The sequence below is a fragment of the Coptis chinensis genome, chromosome 5, assembly GCF_015680905.1.
Source record: "Coptis chinensis isolate HL-2020 chromosome 5, ASM1568090v1, whole genome shotgun sequence".
In the NCBI taxonomy this organism is placed as follows: Eukaryota; Viridiplantae; Streptophyta; class Magnoliopsida; order Ranunculales; family Ranunculaceae; genus Coptis; species Coptis chinensis.
The window spans coordinates 61,359,470-61,376,652 of record NC_141460.1 but is presented as its reverse complement, the minus strand read 5'-3'; the positions used below and the strand labels follow the sequence as shown (position 1 = coordinate 61,376,652).

General features: G+C 37.0%; 1 pseudogene; it reads right to left on the bottom strand.

Moving 5' to 3' along the window:
• LOC147498217 (sister chromatid cohesion protein SCC2-like) overlaps positions 1-16,664 on the bottom strand; it is a 40,295-nt pseudogene extending 23,631 nt beyond the window's left edge.
• Positions 16,665-17,183: the final 519 nt, after the last annotated feature.

Sequence of the window (17,183 nt, the reverse complement as noted above, 5' to 3'; positions counted from 1 at the left end):
CGACTGCAAAAGATTTAGTAATTATTGGAGTAATTATTAAATGGTACTAAGTTCCTAAAAAGTTCAGGATATCCATCCATAGAAACAAAACAGAAAACAGAAAATTTCACATGCATTGAGATGAGAAACTCTGAACAAAGTGCAGATGCTAAGAGTGGACCTGAGGAACTTGTACAGCAGGTAAGAACCTAGCTTGAAGAGCCCTAATTATATTGATTCCAATATAATTAGGAAAAAATCAGCTCATTTCAGTATCTCTAGCCTTGTCGAATGTGGTTTACAAAACTGAAATAATATAGACCATTACAAAAATTGATTCCAATATAATTAGGAAAAAATCAGCTCATTTCAGTATCTCTAGCCTGTCGAATGTGGTTTACAAAACTGAAATAATATAGACCATTACAAAAAATTGCAAATGTAAACACAGCTTTTGGAGATTACACAAAATGAAATGAGCTATGCACCTGCAGTCTAAGGTAAGAAAAGATTGGAGTCTCGAGCAAGCGGATCAACTTGTCCAGCTGGACCAAGAACTTAACATTAATATCTTCCTCTACCCGTGGTGAATCCACGGAAATTGCGTCTTTGGTAAACTGTCAAGAAAGACAAGTACACCGTAAATTAGGTCTTTTTCCCGGTCTTGATATTGCAAGATATCATGGATGAAAGTGCTTCAATGGAAAATTCTAAGATGCAAAAGTATATGAAGGACAGAGTAGCAAATGGAGATTGGTGATAAAATTAGCAATTTACGATAATATTCTTCATTACATTCTCTCTTGTCTTCCTACAAAATATGCTGTTGGTAGTAGTGTGTTATCGACTAGATGGACGTACCTTTGGACTGGAATCCACAATCTTGACTTTTGTGAACAACTATCATATGCCAAATCAGCAGACAACACATATGTCAAAAACTGTAATAAATTCTCTCCCCGGCATCGCTGTGGATGTTCTCACATAATATTACGAGAACTGAAACCATGATGGACGAAAAATCCAAGTCGACTTCTCCCTCAAGAATTGTGGAGAGTTCCAAGTACACACGCCAAAGATCCAAAAGAATACCTAGCCGATGGATTATCAAAGCACCACGCCTGAAAAAAAATTAAAGACTTACATTAGAAACAAAAACATGTTTAAACTCATAAAGGGAAACAACGTTATCCAAACCGAGTGGTAAACATAAAAGTAAATTAACTCACTTCTCGAGAAGCGAGTGATCAACTCGAAATTTATGCACTAGGAAAACAACAAGTTGGCGGAATTGAGGTGCATCCCTCGCTATGCATGCATGCACATCAAGCACCAGGAGAACTACCTGTGAATGATAATCTCATTTTAATTTACTCCTTAATTCAATAGGGAAGTAAGCCTTAAAGGCACAAATAACACATAAAAATTCAAACACCATGATGGACCTGCCATTAGCGAAGGGATAACAGTGATATTGGTTGCCCTTGTACCTCTTGGTAGCTCTTCCCCTCGCAGCCCAGAGAAAAAATAAATAGAATTAAATACAAAGAGAAACATATTATACACCACTTCTCCCTCCTCCTTTTTCCGGGCTTGGATCGGCAATGCAAATGCAAACGTAAAAGTTTACTTGCATTGGGGAGTTAAAAATGGGTTAGCAAAACTGAGAAAGCAAAAAAATGATACCAGGTTTGGGAGTAGCTTGGACATAAACATAGAAACGCGTTTCAAATTAGCAAAAGAGATAACATAGTCAAACATGCCCATAGGCATGTATCATAAACAAAAAAAAGATAGTAAACTTATTCAAGACCGCGATGTAGATGACAGAAACTCAACACATGACTTGGGCCATATAACATTTCTTGGGCAACTCTCTCCTAGATTCTTACACCATGCATCATGAGGGCATGGTAGAGCAGCATCTTGTGCATGTACTTCATCAACGTAAACTAAGTAAGACCTCTCTCCCAAGCACCTTTTATGGAACTTGTAGGTGGGGCTTCTTTAACACATCCAGTTGCCACAATGTCAAGAGGCTAACCACCAAGTAAGTTAACTTCTTTGCCAATCTTTGAGGTTTCCGGCTGAAAAATAAAGGTGTTGGATATAAAAAGATCAAACAACTTACAAAGGCTTAAGTAAAGCATTAAAAGAGAATCGCATACCGAGGTTGCATTACTGGAGCGAGGTATATTACTGGAAGTTCCAAAAGAGTTGGTTGTGGATGGTTCTTGTTGCCTCAACATCGTTGACCTAATCTCTTCTAATTGCATAGAAAAATTCATTTGGTTTGTTTGAGTCTCCTTCCATAGCTTGGAGTTTTCTTCTGCCAAGTGATAGTTTTGATCCAAAACAGGCTCCATGCTCTTCATTCTTTGTTTTGTTGACCCTGACCCATAGCCCGACATCGCCCCCCTCGCTATCTTTGCCAACCACCAGATCCAAACACATTTCATTTTACCTACAATATAGCACAAACATTTAATGCACTACTGACATCCTAATTTGCATACCCTTGTCACGGCATCGCCGGTGATTATCATTGGAGACCACAATTTGCGGACACATGTCCTCATTAATCCTCTCCTATTCAACACAACAGAGTGAAACCATAATACATTTTACCAAGTAAAGTATTACACTAAAGCTCAAGACTGCAATCAAACCTTGATACAACTTAAATAACTTACTACCAACAATCCTTCCCACCGGAAAATGACACTTACCTCCCACTCAACCGGTTACGTGCATGGAGCTTTCCTCTTGTGCATCCGGATATAAGATTCGGGCCTAGCAAACCATATGGACTGGCTTGTTCTCGCTTCCTTAGCAATCTGTTGTCGAATAATTTGGGTGGGTGTCCTCCCAACGCAAGTAGTAGGAGTTGTTTGTTTTGACCGGTTTATAGTGTTCCTTTCACTAGCAGCCTATATACAAAACAATATATAAGAGAATATACATATAAGATTCACAACTAATAAACTAATGATTAGATAACCTGAATTTTTTTAGGTGTTGCGATATCAACAAAAACCCGCCAATCTTCAAGATTGACACCTTCGAGTCGGACCTTGTTTAACAACAAGCAGGAGATTTTCCCTTGACTAAGTTTTTATACAAGGTGCTCTTATGACGCCTCCATGCCTCACCCATGACTTTTTTTAGTGTATATCGATTGATGCTAGGGCGCCCCACAACCCGAAGTTGGTTTCCAATGTTTCAAAGACGCCTACTAACGTATGTTTCAGTAGCGGTTGGAAAAGTATCATAGCATATCCGGACGTCACGCCGTACAAGTACACCACATTCAGAGGAAAACCTACTTACCTCTGCTAAAGGGTGACATGGTTGTTCAAGATGGTCCAATGTTAACCAAACTTTTTCTTTGTATTTGGCGATTCGACATTCCTTTTGCCTTTACCTCTAGTCTCCTTAGGAGCATTGGATGATTCTGGAGTAGATGGAGTCCTATCTATAAGTACATAGTAAACTTGTCAATTAGTATACATTAAAGTTCAGATGCAATTCCTGTAATAACTAAAGAAAATATTAAGACCAAAGAAAAAATGAATTACAATCTAAGAACCAGTACAGTAATCTAATTCTACATGCATTCACATACGGTAAACAAGAAATCCTTCAAAAAGCAATAACTGAATGAGTGTGAAGCCACATAGCCTTTTTGAATGTCTAAACGATAATGAGACATGTAACTGATCTGGCTGGATCTGCCGATCTACTTCTATATATCTATATCACCCGAAGCGACTTCCTTTTATTCGGGGAAGACATTTCGCCTTCTCACTTTTGATAAATGGCTAATAAATCGAAGAAACTTCCCCTGCCATTTGTGGTGCAAGTGAAAGGGTTGGCTGGTGCAGCAAAGCCTGATTTATAGTCGGGTAAGAGGAATGAAAGACTATGGAGAAAAGTAGATGAAGATAGAAGGGGTCTCAAACTGCTGCTTCATCTTCTTATCTTTGAATCGACCGGCAGCCTCGAACTGCTTTCGTCGTGCTACTGGTACTACTGGATCAACGACAACTCACTGTTAGGGGGCTATGACTAGAAATAAGGGTCACTGTTAGGGGGCTACTGGATCAGCTGTATCTGTTTGTATCTGTCGTGAAAGGCAGTTAGTCGCTATAGGTATAACCCCCTGGGTAGTACGTACAGGCATAAGTAGCGACCTAAGTATAACCACCTGAAGCTTTATCTCCTGCAGCAATAAATGATGCAATGCAGAGGCTAGGATAGCTGGAGCAGGGGTGGTGCGGGGTAACCAGTAAAACACATAACTAGACAAAATTCAAAATTCTTACCATAATTAGTCTGCTCCATGTCATCCTCTGAGTCACTTTCGGACAAGTTCAAGTTGTTTTGAGATGGAGTTCCCATGAAGGCTGCTGTACATATTGTAACAAGTCCCATAAACTCTTAATATTCAAAACATGCATTTTTCAAGTATCTAAAACATGATGTATCAAAACACAGATATTGCATAACATTTAATCTATCAAAACAAATCAAAAACATAATATCCATTTATAATTATGTAACCTGAAAAATCAAACACAGGTATTCAAAATTCAAACATAGTTAATGCAGATAAGCATTTAGTTAAAGTGAACTAATTCCTTTTTTGTCTTTTCTTCCTCCTAGTGTCTTCAACAACCACAAACATATCGTCTGGATCGTTAAAAATCAGATCATCTGTGGATGGTTCAAGGTTACTAGGCTCCGCATAAGAAGGATCAACTTCAATTGGGTCATCAGATAGAAGACATGTTTCATCTTGATCACAATACACCTTTCTTGGGACTTCCAAAACCACATGCCAGTCGGGATCTTTTGGATCTTTAGAGTAGACAACCTGAGAAGCTTTATCTGCAAGAATGAATGGTTCGTCACTCATATTATCCGAACTAATTTGATTTGACAAATTTACTAATTTAAGGTTCGCTTCCACATCTAGCTTCACACCATGTCTAAGTTTAACCCATTCACACTTGAACAAAACAGGCTGGTACCCATCTCGATACTTCAACTGAATGATATTCGTAAGAACACCGTAATATTCTGCAACATCTTCTACTGGGTTCTTATCCTTCGCGCTAGCCCGGAATGTAGTTGGACACTCTATGCAAACACCACTATTTTGGTTCCTCTTATTCTCCTGATAGTCTTTTGTAATAAAGAGGAAACCATTGACACAATACTTCTTGTACGCCATGGCACAGCTCACTGGTCCCGCCACTATATTTTTGAAAGAATCTTCCTCTATGTCTTCAAACTCAGGCTGTCTTCTCAACCAAGGAATGAACTCGTCATCCATGGACACCCTATATTGGCCTGCCTTCCTCCCCACACCCCCTCGAAGCTTCCAAATCTGCGTGTACTCCCTAAATAAGATATTACGTTTATAAATATATGTATTAGTTAAAGCAATAGTCTGTTTAAGTATATAGAAGTTATAATTTCAACTTTTAAAATTTAGAAATACATACGTGTACCACCAATCATATCTTGGATGGCTTTTCAGTACCCAATTGCGTGCTTGCTCATATTCAACACCTACTAAATGATAAGTATGACCCAAACCAACTGGGACAACTTCATCAGCCCCATCAAATTCACTATCAAACACATCTGATGGTATTACTTCTTCACCACTAGACTTTTCGCTCAAGCTTCGAGAAGACTATTCCCTCCTTTGTAACCCGGTGCAATAGTTCATGGTTTCCTCTTTCAAGTATCGCTCCAGCGATACAACCTTCGTGGGCGTGCCTTGTTTGTAACATAATCCTTGTAAACCTTCATCATCCTTCACAAAATTAAGAATTTTATAACATAATAACTTAACACAAATCAACCATGAAGCTAAGTAAACAATCTTATTAGTTAGAATTACCTCTCAAACAAATACATCCAATGATAGAATATCTTTTGGTCCACACATACGAGCCTCATACGCTAAGTGAATAGGTAGATGCATCATTATTACAAATACTGATGGAGGACAAATTTTTTCAAGCTCACATAAAGTCCTGACCATACCCCTCTCAAGTGCATGTAAAGTGTCAACATCAAGTCTTCTCGAACATAATGCACGAAAAAATGTGCAAATACTCAAGATCACATGTCGGACTTCCTTCCTATCTCGATATGCATGTTGGATCAACATTGGAAGCAAATGTTGCATCAAAATGTGATAATCATGAGACTTCATTCCACTCAAATCCTTCGCACCGCCTTGGACAATATTCTTCCAGTTACCACTAAACCCAACAGGTACTTTGAGATCTCTTAAGCTCGTAAGGAACAACTTTTTCTCCTCCGCTTGAAGCCAAAACACCCCAGGCTTCATAACCTTCTTACCATTTTGATCACTCAACCAATACTTCCTTTTAATCCCAAGAAGTTGCAAATCTTTGCGTGTATTGGCGTTATCTTTTGTTTTTCCTTTTGTGTTCAACATCATAGCAATCAGGAGTTCACAAACATTTTTTTCAATGTGCATAACGCCCAAGTTGTGGACGGATAAGAAGCTCGCCCAATATGGAAGCCTAAATAATATCGACCGTTTGAAAAACATGTCCCATCCCCATTGTCCTCTTTTTTGTTTTCTACTACCCTTCCCTTTTTTTCCTTTTCCATTCCCCTTTTCCTTCTCTTTGCCCTTACCCCATTGCACTTTCAGATTCTGTGTCATTTGTTCAACTTGCAGCCCGGTCAATCTCAAAGGCTGTTCTCTAAGCTCTTCAATCTTGTTAAAGGTGCTTGGTCTAGTGTCCATCCTACTAGCATCCGACGAGGGCAAAAATCGTCTACTATCCATGTAAGCAAATTTCTGGCTATGTTGGAGTCTTAATGAGGAGGTATTTGGACCACAAATGGGACAAGCATATTTGCCATGGGTTCTACAACCAGATATGTTACCTAATGCAGGAAAGTCATGGATAGTCCATAACAAAACTGCGTGCATATTGAACATTTTGCCTCTATTTGCGTCCTTCACAGTCACCCCGGTATTCCACAAAGATTGTAATTCACGAACAAGAGGCTGTAAATATATGTCGATATCCTTTCTTGGTTGTCGTGGCCCTTCGATGAGTAAAGAGAGCATGGTAAATTTGGGTTTCATGCAAAGCCATGGAGGAAGGTTATAGGCAACATACATTACAGGCCAAGAGCTGTATAATGTGCCACAAGTTCCAAAAGGATTGAAACCATCTGTCGCTAGTCCTAATCGAACATTACGAGCTTCAGCTGAAAAGTCTTTATACTTCCGATCAATTAATTTCCAATTAGATGAGTCAACTGGATGCCCCATCTCTCCACCTTTCAATCGATTTTCCGAAAAGCCAACACATCTCCTTTGCCACCCATGGTACACTATACAACCTCTTTAACCTCGCCGTAATTGGAAAATATCGAGTATCTTTGCTGGAATCCTAATATATTTCTTCCTCTGTTTGATATCAGCATATTTGTACCTCGATGCTCCACACGTAGTACAAGTATCCCTCCAATCATCATCTCTCCAAAATAGCATGCAATCATTCGGGCAAGCATCAATTTTCTCATATTTAAGGCCCAACTCTTTTATTAATTTTTCTGCCCTATAAGTATTCTCCGAGTCTTGTTGTCACGTGGAAAAGCCACACGAAAGTAATTCGAGGAGTCTCAAAAACTCTTGTCTGTCCACCCATGTGTAACCTTTAACCAAACAACTTGACAACAAATTTCAAAACTGTAAAGTCCTCACAATCGGGATATAAGGGACTCAAAGCCTCCACGAAAATTATCGGAGACTCAATTGTATCGGCTCTTCCTCAACTATAGGATCTTCCTCAACTATTCCTCGAGCACCATCTATTGAACATTGTTCAATAACAAAGATCAAGTTATCACCGTCAAGTTCTTCTACGACGGTACTAAATGCAACATTCTCCTCAAAAAGGGAAGTCCCTCCCACCTCAAAATTAGTGGAATTTGACCTTCCACCCTTTCAAATGCCACACTTGGTGGCTAACTTGTTTCTCCATGCATTCTCCAAAATGTATACTGCTTTGTAGAAGCCCTTTTGGTAACAATGCAATGTGACCACCTCATGGGTTAGTGCTTTCGACCCTATTTCTACAGATTATCGCATGGACATGGGATCACATCCTTGTGGTGACAGTTATCCCTTGCAAATTGTACAAATTGATTAACACCATGAATAAAACGATCGTCCTCTTTTGGTAAATCAATCCAACTTTTATCTATCACCCCAAACCCCTCCATACTGTAGTTCTTGCAATACGAATAAATCAAAAATAGTTAGAGCTGAAAATACAATGGCAGGTAAACCATACACATAATAGACCACCACATAAGTAAATAATGAACTTCACGTTGGGAGAGACTAAAATAGCACAAGTACTACATCCAACAATCAATCTAACCTAGTTGCACCCATAAATTCAAATAAATTGGAAGCACACAAAAAAATGGACCGATTGAGGCATGCATACGAAAAAAACAAACTACATTCTCACTTTAAAAAATAAATTGAAACTAGATAAAGAACAGTAACAACAAAGATGATATCATATGCAACCAAGTAGGATGTTATCTAGAAAAAATATAATTATACCGCCCATATTAGTAGCGTATTTTAGTTAACCCAGTAGCAATATCTTAACTTGCATTCAATATAATATAGAGTAGGAGCATAAAAATAAAAAGAAGCAAGTAAGGGTTCTCCTACTCACTTCTACCAACTACCACACACTTCACCAACAGACTCAATATTAAAACAATTACTTCTTGAGACTACCGCGAACATTAGGCTTTGGTTTAAAAGAAGTATCAATAACAACAATAGCATCCATGTTACTAATCTTGGTATCGACAAATGGATTCTTAAGGTGCTTAGAATCATGATGAATTTGTATGTGAGACACTCTCACTTACAATATAATAAATTATTAAATATATTAAATTATTTCTTCTAAAATAAATAACAAATGGGTATATTTGACCTTACAAAATATTGATTTGAATTCCATAAAAATGCCCAACACTTAGCTAATCAACACTACAACTTACTGCAATTAACATTCTCAATTGCACCTTAAAGCGCATTGGATATAATAAATAGAGAACATAATGCAAGTACATCATGTCAACAAGTAGCAAATATCTATCATCTAGTAAGTCACATAACAAACAAATGTGATTTTATTGAACTTAGTTATACCTAAAAAACTCAAACGACCAACACAAACCCATTTTAACTTAGAATCAGGACTAACATATAACAATAACACAACCCCATTTGGTGATAGAATCAGTACTAACAATATCTATAACCAAGATAAGTAAAACAAAACAAGTTTCAACTTTTCTAGAAAAACCCCATTTCAAGTTAACACCAAACCAGAGATGGGAGAAAAACTCACCTGATGTAAATGAAAAAAAAACAATAATCCGAACCTGTTCACAACAAATATCATAAACCATGAGTGATATTATTTCATTTAAACTTAATTTTAACAAAACAAACCTTACAAACACTACTTTTTCATAGAAATTGGTAAACACTAACTCTTAAAAAGCAAGAATTGTGAGAGGGGATAGAGAGACATGAGGGGAAAAACGAATAACAATTACCTAGTGATTAAAGACGAAGTTTTTCTCAAAAAAATAATGATTTAGAGATGTTCAAAGTGAGATTAGTAGAAGAAGAAAACAAAACAGAGAAAAGATTACCTGAGAGAGAGGGGAGTGGCATGTCTGCGTCACTGCCGTGAGAGAGGAGAAGGGAAGAAAACGGAGACAGAGAGTATTTGTTTTGTTTTTGTTTTTTTTAATTTTCGATAAACCTCAGGAGAGTATTTGTAGCGGTTTACATTACGTAGAATTTTTGGGCCGTGGCCAAAAACTGAATTAAACTTAAACCGCACCGAACTTTGGCCACACCTGTCAAAAGTTTTAGCCACGGCTAAAGCCCGTGGTTATTATGCAACAGCCTATGACCTTGGCTAAAGCTCATCTGTACCTGTGGCCAAAAGTCATTTTTCTTGTAGTGAATATGGACAATACTGTCCGTGATCCAAAGAAACTAATTAAAACTATAGCTATTTTAGCTGGTATTAGAGTGGCCTGAGTGTTTATCATTTCCACTTATAATTTTCATTTTCCAAGGACAAGACACTAAGAGATTTACTAAAGAAAAAGGAACTCTTAAGTCTTAACAGAACACCCTAGGGTCTGAATAATAAAAGGAGAAACTGTCTAAGAAAGGATGTAGCTTACATTTTCATTGTCATCGATGGACAAACCCTCAACAAAACGAATCTGACGATCTAAGACATTTAATAGCCTTACAAGGATGTCTACAGGCGCATAATTTTTTTTGCACGGATGGACATTATTTCACTGACAAGCATTTTAAGATCAGTAGATGACATTGGTTATGCATCTGCTTCATCCTGATCTTCATTGAGACATTCCACTCTGCTACATAATTCCTCCACCACCTCGCAGAAGCATTCAACAATGCCATCTAAAGTTTCCAATTTAACCTTTTAGTTCTTAAAGTAAGAAATAAAAAGTAGAAAATAGCAGGACAAAATATAAATAAAACTGACACTAACTTTGAATTTCAACAGGATCTGGCCTGGGAGGCATAGAAACATCCTCACTTTCTTTTTTCCTAACTTTAGGTTTTCTTGAAGAACCAGAATCCTTACCATTCTGCAATTCAGATTGACAATTCTTCTTTAGGAGGCAAAAGCTAAGTTGAATTATGCATCGCTTTGAGGGAAATGATTACCTACCTTAACCAGGTTTCCACCTGAATGATGATAAGAAGTTCCTCCTAACTCTCTTTGAACATGAGTAGTAACTGGTACATTTTGTTCATAAAGTTTTTTTTTTTTTTTTTTTTTTTTTCAACAACGCTATTAGAACTTTGTTCCTTGATAAAACCTGATAAACTTAAACAACACAGTGTACAATAAGCACATAGTCATTAAATACCTCAAAAAAAAAAAAAAAAAAAAAATATAATAAAACCAACCATTGCCATAGGTATGCATACATACAGACACACACAACAGACAAAGAGAATTAATTTCATCATACGCATCATTCTACACAATAGGATAAATATCCCAATGGTCACAAACCTCTTGCACGTAGAAGTTGCAGTTTGTGGTGTCATTGATCTTTTCATATTGAATAGCAATTCAGATGAAGAATGCAGTCCACCACTTTACCCCCAAGACATCATAACATAACATTTTAGCTACTAGTAGATCCTTAATAAAGTAAATGCTGGACTAATTCTTAAAAGTCACTCCTAGTTATTCCCCGCTTAAACCGCCCAACTGTTAGCCACCACTCACCAGAACCACCTAGAGCGGTGCCACTCCCAATCCAGAATCTCAATGGGTGGGGGGTTACCAAGTCCAACATTTTTTTTTTGTATTATGTAAGACAACCTTGCAAGAAACCCAAAGAAAATGACGTAGCCGGCTTTGGAATATATGTTGTTTCATTTTTTTTATGTTTCAAAAGAAAAGTAATTTGAGGGATAAATAAATTCCATAGTCTCTAACAAGTAGATAGATTCAAAAGAATAAAAAACACAAAATGTAATGAGAAATATTTGATTTTTCTGTTTCTCCAGGATCAAGCTTATATGTTGAGAGCAATGAACCGCTTATAGGATCAACACAGCAAATGTCAGACGAACTAAAATAAGAACCCACCTCAGTCCTCATCATAAGCAATAACCTGCTTTCATTGTGATACAAAACCTTGCGGGGGGGTGCCTCCAAGATGGAATTTCAGCATATTAAGCCTTACTGTGGACCATCTCCACCTGTAACATGACACAAATAGGATCAATGACACATATAATTATATAAATAATGAAGATGACTGATACTCACTAGATTTAACAAAATAAACTTTTCATTGTCAGTCCAAACAATAAAAAGACACGCATAACGGTGTTAGAAGACAATAAATACCAGATGTAGGCTACTCTCTACAACAAATAATATTCCTTTAGGGCACTCTAAAGAGCACACAGGGGTGACATGTTTCCAATGCTCGTAATCTACCACGAAATCTTCTGGGGCTGCTTTGCCGTAAACACCAACCTGGGAACTCTTCAGCCAATAAGACACCTTTTCCGCCCTTGCAGACCATTGTTTTGGCCACTGAGATCCCCGCTCAGATGCATCAACTGGGATCTTGTGCATACATGCCTCCAGTGGCACATTCCTACGACGATAAATAATCACGTGTCGAAAGCTTAGCTCAATGAGTTCTAACCGGACTAGAAACTTATCAAACGAGGACACCAATCGCCTTTATTTTTTAACACGCCAGTATAGCTTACCAGGTCAAACATATAAAACTAAACATAAAAAAAAAAAAACACACACACACACACACACACACACGCATTTGCATCGCCAGAAGTCTTTGCACAATGGAGGTTCATTTTTCTGCTCTTTGCTTTCGTAGCATTCATTTTTGAAGTGGGTTTCACGAATATAGCGGCACCTACTTGGTTTCTCAGTATCATTTTTAATCACTAATAGTTCCCAAAGACATCTTCTTCATTAGTGCGGACATGGTCTGCATCAATTTTGTATAACAGAGTTAGCAATCTATCAATTCCCTATTCAAAACGGACAACTAGTAACGTAATATACCCGTCCCGGATTTCAACATCTTACTCGCCCGTATATAATCGGAGATAGCGGACCACCACGAAGTAACCACCAAGTTGCAAATAAAAGAAGTTTGCCACCTGCATACTCAAATCCCAATGAGTTCCGAACGTAAGAGCAGTTATACTAAATAACATCACCAGAAAGCCATTGCAAGATAGAAATACCTTCAATGTGCCACGGTACCCTATAGCAAGCACAGTGGACAAGATCAAAGACCCTGCCAGGATACAGTAATCTCTTAGTCCCCATGACGGTTGATATAGCTGGTAAAAACAATAAAATTTAAAACTCAATCAACAAGAAATTTATAAACCCTAGAAAACGAATTCAAGAATTATAAAACCAAAATAGCGAAAGACAAAATTGAACTTCGTCGAAAGTAGTAGTATGGATACCTTAAAAAATTGGAAAGATGGTACCTTTGTCTGAGATGAAGAAATTGAGATGAACAAAAACTGCTTCCTTTAGTTCAATTTCATCGAAATTTGGGGAAGATGAATGAAAATGAGGTGGAATTCGAATAGATAAAAAAACATGGAGAAAACATCATGCGGAGTTAAGAGGGAAGGGTTTCTCTTTGTTGTGTTCTTGAGTTGAGGTCGAGAAGAAATCCAATTCTTTGCACTGTTATGGTGAAGTGACGGTGGGTTTTCTCACTGTTGCGGGAATCCTAAGAGTCGTAGAACTGTAGAAGTTGTGGGGAGAGATCGAGAGAATAGCGGGAATCCAATTTGAATGAGTTTCGTACTGTGTATTTTTTTTCCGCGTATTTGACTATTTGGTATAAAGTCATAAACCACGGTAGAAAGTGGAAAATTTATATACCACTGGTTATGTTTAAGGTAGTGGGGATGTGGAGTACTCTTATGCTGAAAAAAAAACTAACCATGGTATATGGCCCAACTTATCCCACGGTTTTCATGTAACTGTGGCATATACTAGTAAACCAATGACCAAAGAAATTTCCGCCGTGGTATATAAGTATTTCCCACGGTTTTTGGAAGAACCATGGTATAAACGCTCTTATTGACCGTGGTATATGTGTCATTCTGTAGTAGTATAGAAAAGACTGACTAATCATCCTAACTAGAGCTTATTCATTTTTAACCATTTTGATTCCTTTCTCTTTTCCAAGCAACGGAATTTCTACCTCACCTTTGGATTAGTATTTTGACTTCAAATCTCACCATTTCATACACTCACAAGAAAATCTCTCTCAGATAAGTTTTATATTTTGCCTCCATATGCAGGGAAATGAGTAAAAAGTAGAGCATCCCACATATTTAGTCGAAAGAAAGGAAAAATTTGCAAATATATAAATAAAGTCTCATGGAAAGAATGTCAATCACATTTGAAGTGTCGGGTCCTTCACTTTAGCATCCTATCACCTATTCTAAACTTCATATCATACTTTAGTGATAAATCTGGGTATCAAAACGGGGCTTAGGATAGGTTAACAAGAAAAGGGTAAAAAGGATTCAAAAATTTCTGAGAATATACTAAAGACTTTTTGCATTTGACCTTCTTGGAGATTTTCTTCACTTGTAGACTACAACACTTAAACTCTATCACTACTTCTGCTCAATTATATATATATATATATATATATATATATATATATATATATATATATATATATATATATATATTTTTTTTTTTTTTTTTGAGCAAAAGGAATGATTTTCTTCATTTGACTTTGGTAAAATTTCCTTCAAAATCTTCTTCGTTCTAGCTTTCTCTTTAGTTCTTTAGAAATCCTTAGAAATATGAATAAGGCTAATAATATGGGATATACTCCTTATCTGGAGTTGGGTTTAAGATGATTGGTTTAAGAATAAAAGGTTTAATATATAAGGCTCAAAAGTGGTTAATATGATAATCCTACTAGGTGGGATAAAGGCTGATTGGCTCACTACTTGACTTATCAGTATGATATTCCGCTTTGAATAGACTACAAGACCTAATGGCTATCTCCCCAGTTGATGCCACCTCGTGATTGACAAAATCAAGAATAAATGAGACTACACAACGAATTTAAGCACTGAAAAATGGTTGAGTCAACTTGGACTCAGATTTACGTAAAGACTCTCTAAGAAATTAAAATTAAAAGGCTCAAGTCTCACAGGTCAAGTCTCTATACTAATCATCTAGTTTGGTAGAAGTTTAAGTTGCTTTTTCATTTGAAATTCCTCTAGTGGTGTATTATATGAACTTACTCTAGACTAAGACTTTTATCAGTGAGATCTATTTCTAGTAATAGAAACTTAGTCTAAAAGTCTTACTAATCCTGGTCATGACTTATAATTTCCTATTTCATTAGCCAGTTTAAACGATAAAAATATACTTTTCACCTAGAATCACCATAATTCACATATAAACTTTCCAAATATTGTAATTAAAATATTGCAAAATTTTAATTCTCACCCCCCTAACTAAATTAGGCATTGTCCTCAATGACTAAATAAAATAACTGAAAGCTTACCATAATTGAAATAATCAGAGAAGGAGGGATATTACCTTAAATGCGTGCAAAATTACATCAGCTAAAATTTGTAGAATTTATATCTTTAACAAAACAAATAAGAGTGATGATTCATAAGGATCAATAATTACTACAACGACTAAATATTTGTCATGTGCTCAATTCGTAGAGTTATACGTCTTTAAAAAGACAAAGAAAAGGTACTAGAGTGGAATGTAAGAGTCACATGTACAAATGCCATGACTGAAAAATAAAAATAAAAATTTAAACAATGAATAATAATAATAATAATAATAATAATAATAATAATAATTTTCATTGTTGTACGGAATACAAGATTTGTCTCTGCCTACAAATAAAAGTGATAAAACCATAATAGACAATCAAGTACATGAGTGATCATATGAAGAAGTACTGGAATACATAATCCTAGATAAAGGACTCTATTTCGATTTTGGACGACCTCTTTTTTGAACTGATGTTTCAGCTTTGTTATTATGGAGCATAAGAATATGTTCCATCAACTCCTTATGTCGCAGAATACTCATCTCCTCCTTGTTTTTTTGATAATTATACAATTTGTGCATACCTTTAAATAGTGTTAAACCCATGTCTCGCACATTCGGATCCATCTGAGCATCAAAGACACTAGTGTTTTCAAAATAAGGAGGTGTGGAATAAGGGTCGTGATGAGCTGGTGTCATACCAAAAACTGGTTCACCTTCGTCTGTCAATAAACTAGGCTCCCAAAATCCAGGTGGACAGTGTAAAATCTGCCTAGGAATCTGTCCTTCTTTAAGTTCTATTCCTTCCGCCTCAACTATTTCTGCACTAAATAATTCTAATTCGCACAAAAGTCTAGTGATAAAAGCTGGAAGGATGAGATACCCATGATTTGCATTTTTCCTCTCCATAATATTCTTCATTATAGTCTTTCCCAAACAAATTTTGCTATCCCTCTTCATTAGCATAAATAGGATATGACCACCAGGTTCATAGATCATAGAAAAATTACTCGACCTAATGACATTATCACAAATCTAACGATATGTCAAAATTTGATTCACCTGAAGGGAGCAAACTCGGACACGATTTGCAGAATCTACTTCTACTATTTCTCCAAGCACGGCTCGATAATCACATGATTGTTTCACCTTTGTTTGTGGTCCATAGTGTGCTGAAATTCCCATTTTTTCGACTAGAAAATTAGGAGTGATGATGGTGGGTTCAGAGTCATTATCCCAATACAATTTCATTTTCGCATTCACCTCTTCATAATCGATTCTGCAGTCGTAGAAATGTCGAACAATACCTTCATGATATTTGTCTCCATTAGAATAAAATAGACAATCCCAACCCCGAGTTTCACATTCTTCTTTAAAAAATCCGTTCATGGCATTGTTATCAAACAACTCTCCATAACAGAGTTCAGCGTGAATCTTTCGTTCGGTCGTCATGTTCAACTGTTTGCGAACTTATCCTTGAGCTGTCGTAATGTGTATGGCCAAAAGAGAGGGTAAGATAACACAACAAAACCATAGGGACGAGACTGAAAATTTAAATACTTGCTCTGTATAAAATCGTCCAGTACAGAACCTTCTTTCTCCCAAATCTTCCAACCGTAAACAAATATTAATAAGGCACCATTCCTTCCTCACAACCAATACCTCCTGACAACCTTCACGTTCTCCCATTCTCCTCCGACAACAGCTAACAACAAAGAAACGACAGAAACTCGAATTCAAATCGAGAATTTCAACAACCCATAACCGAAGCTGAGCGGTGATACTAGTAAAAATTTGAGCGATTAATATGGAAAGCAGGACGTCCAAATTGGGAATTGACCGGCGGTCAATCTTGCCGGTTAGCAAGTGTTCCACGTCTTGGATAGGTGTAACTGGAAGTTGCAGCGCCTGGTAATGGGTGGAGTTAAATGACGATGAGGTAGTTGTTTGTTGTGATGGATGCGGCTGGAA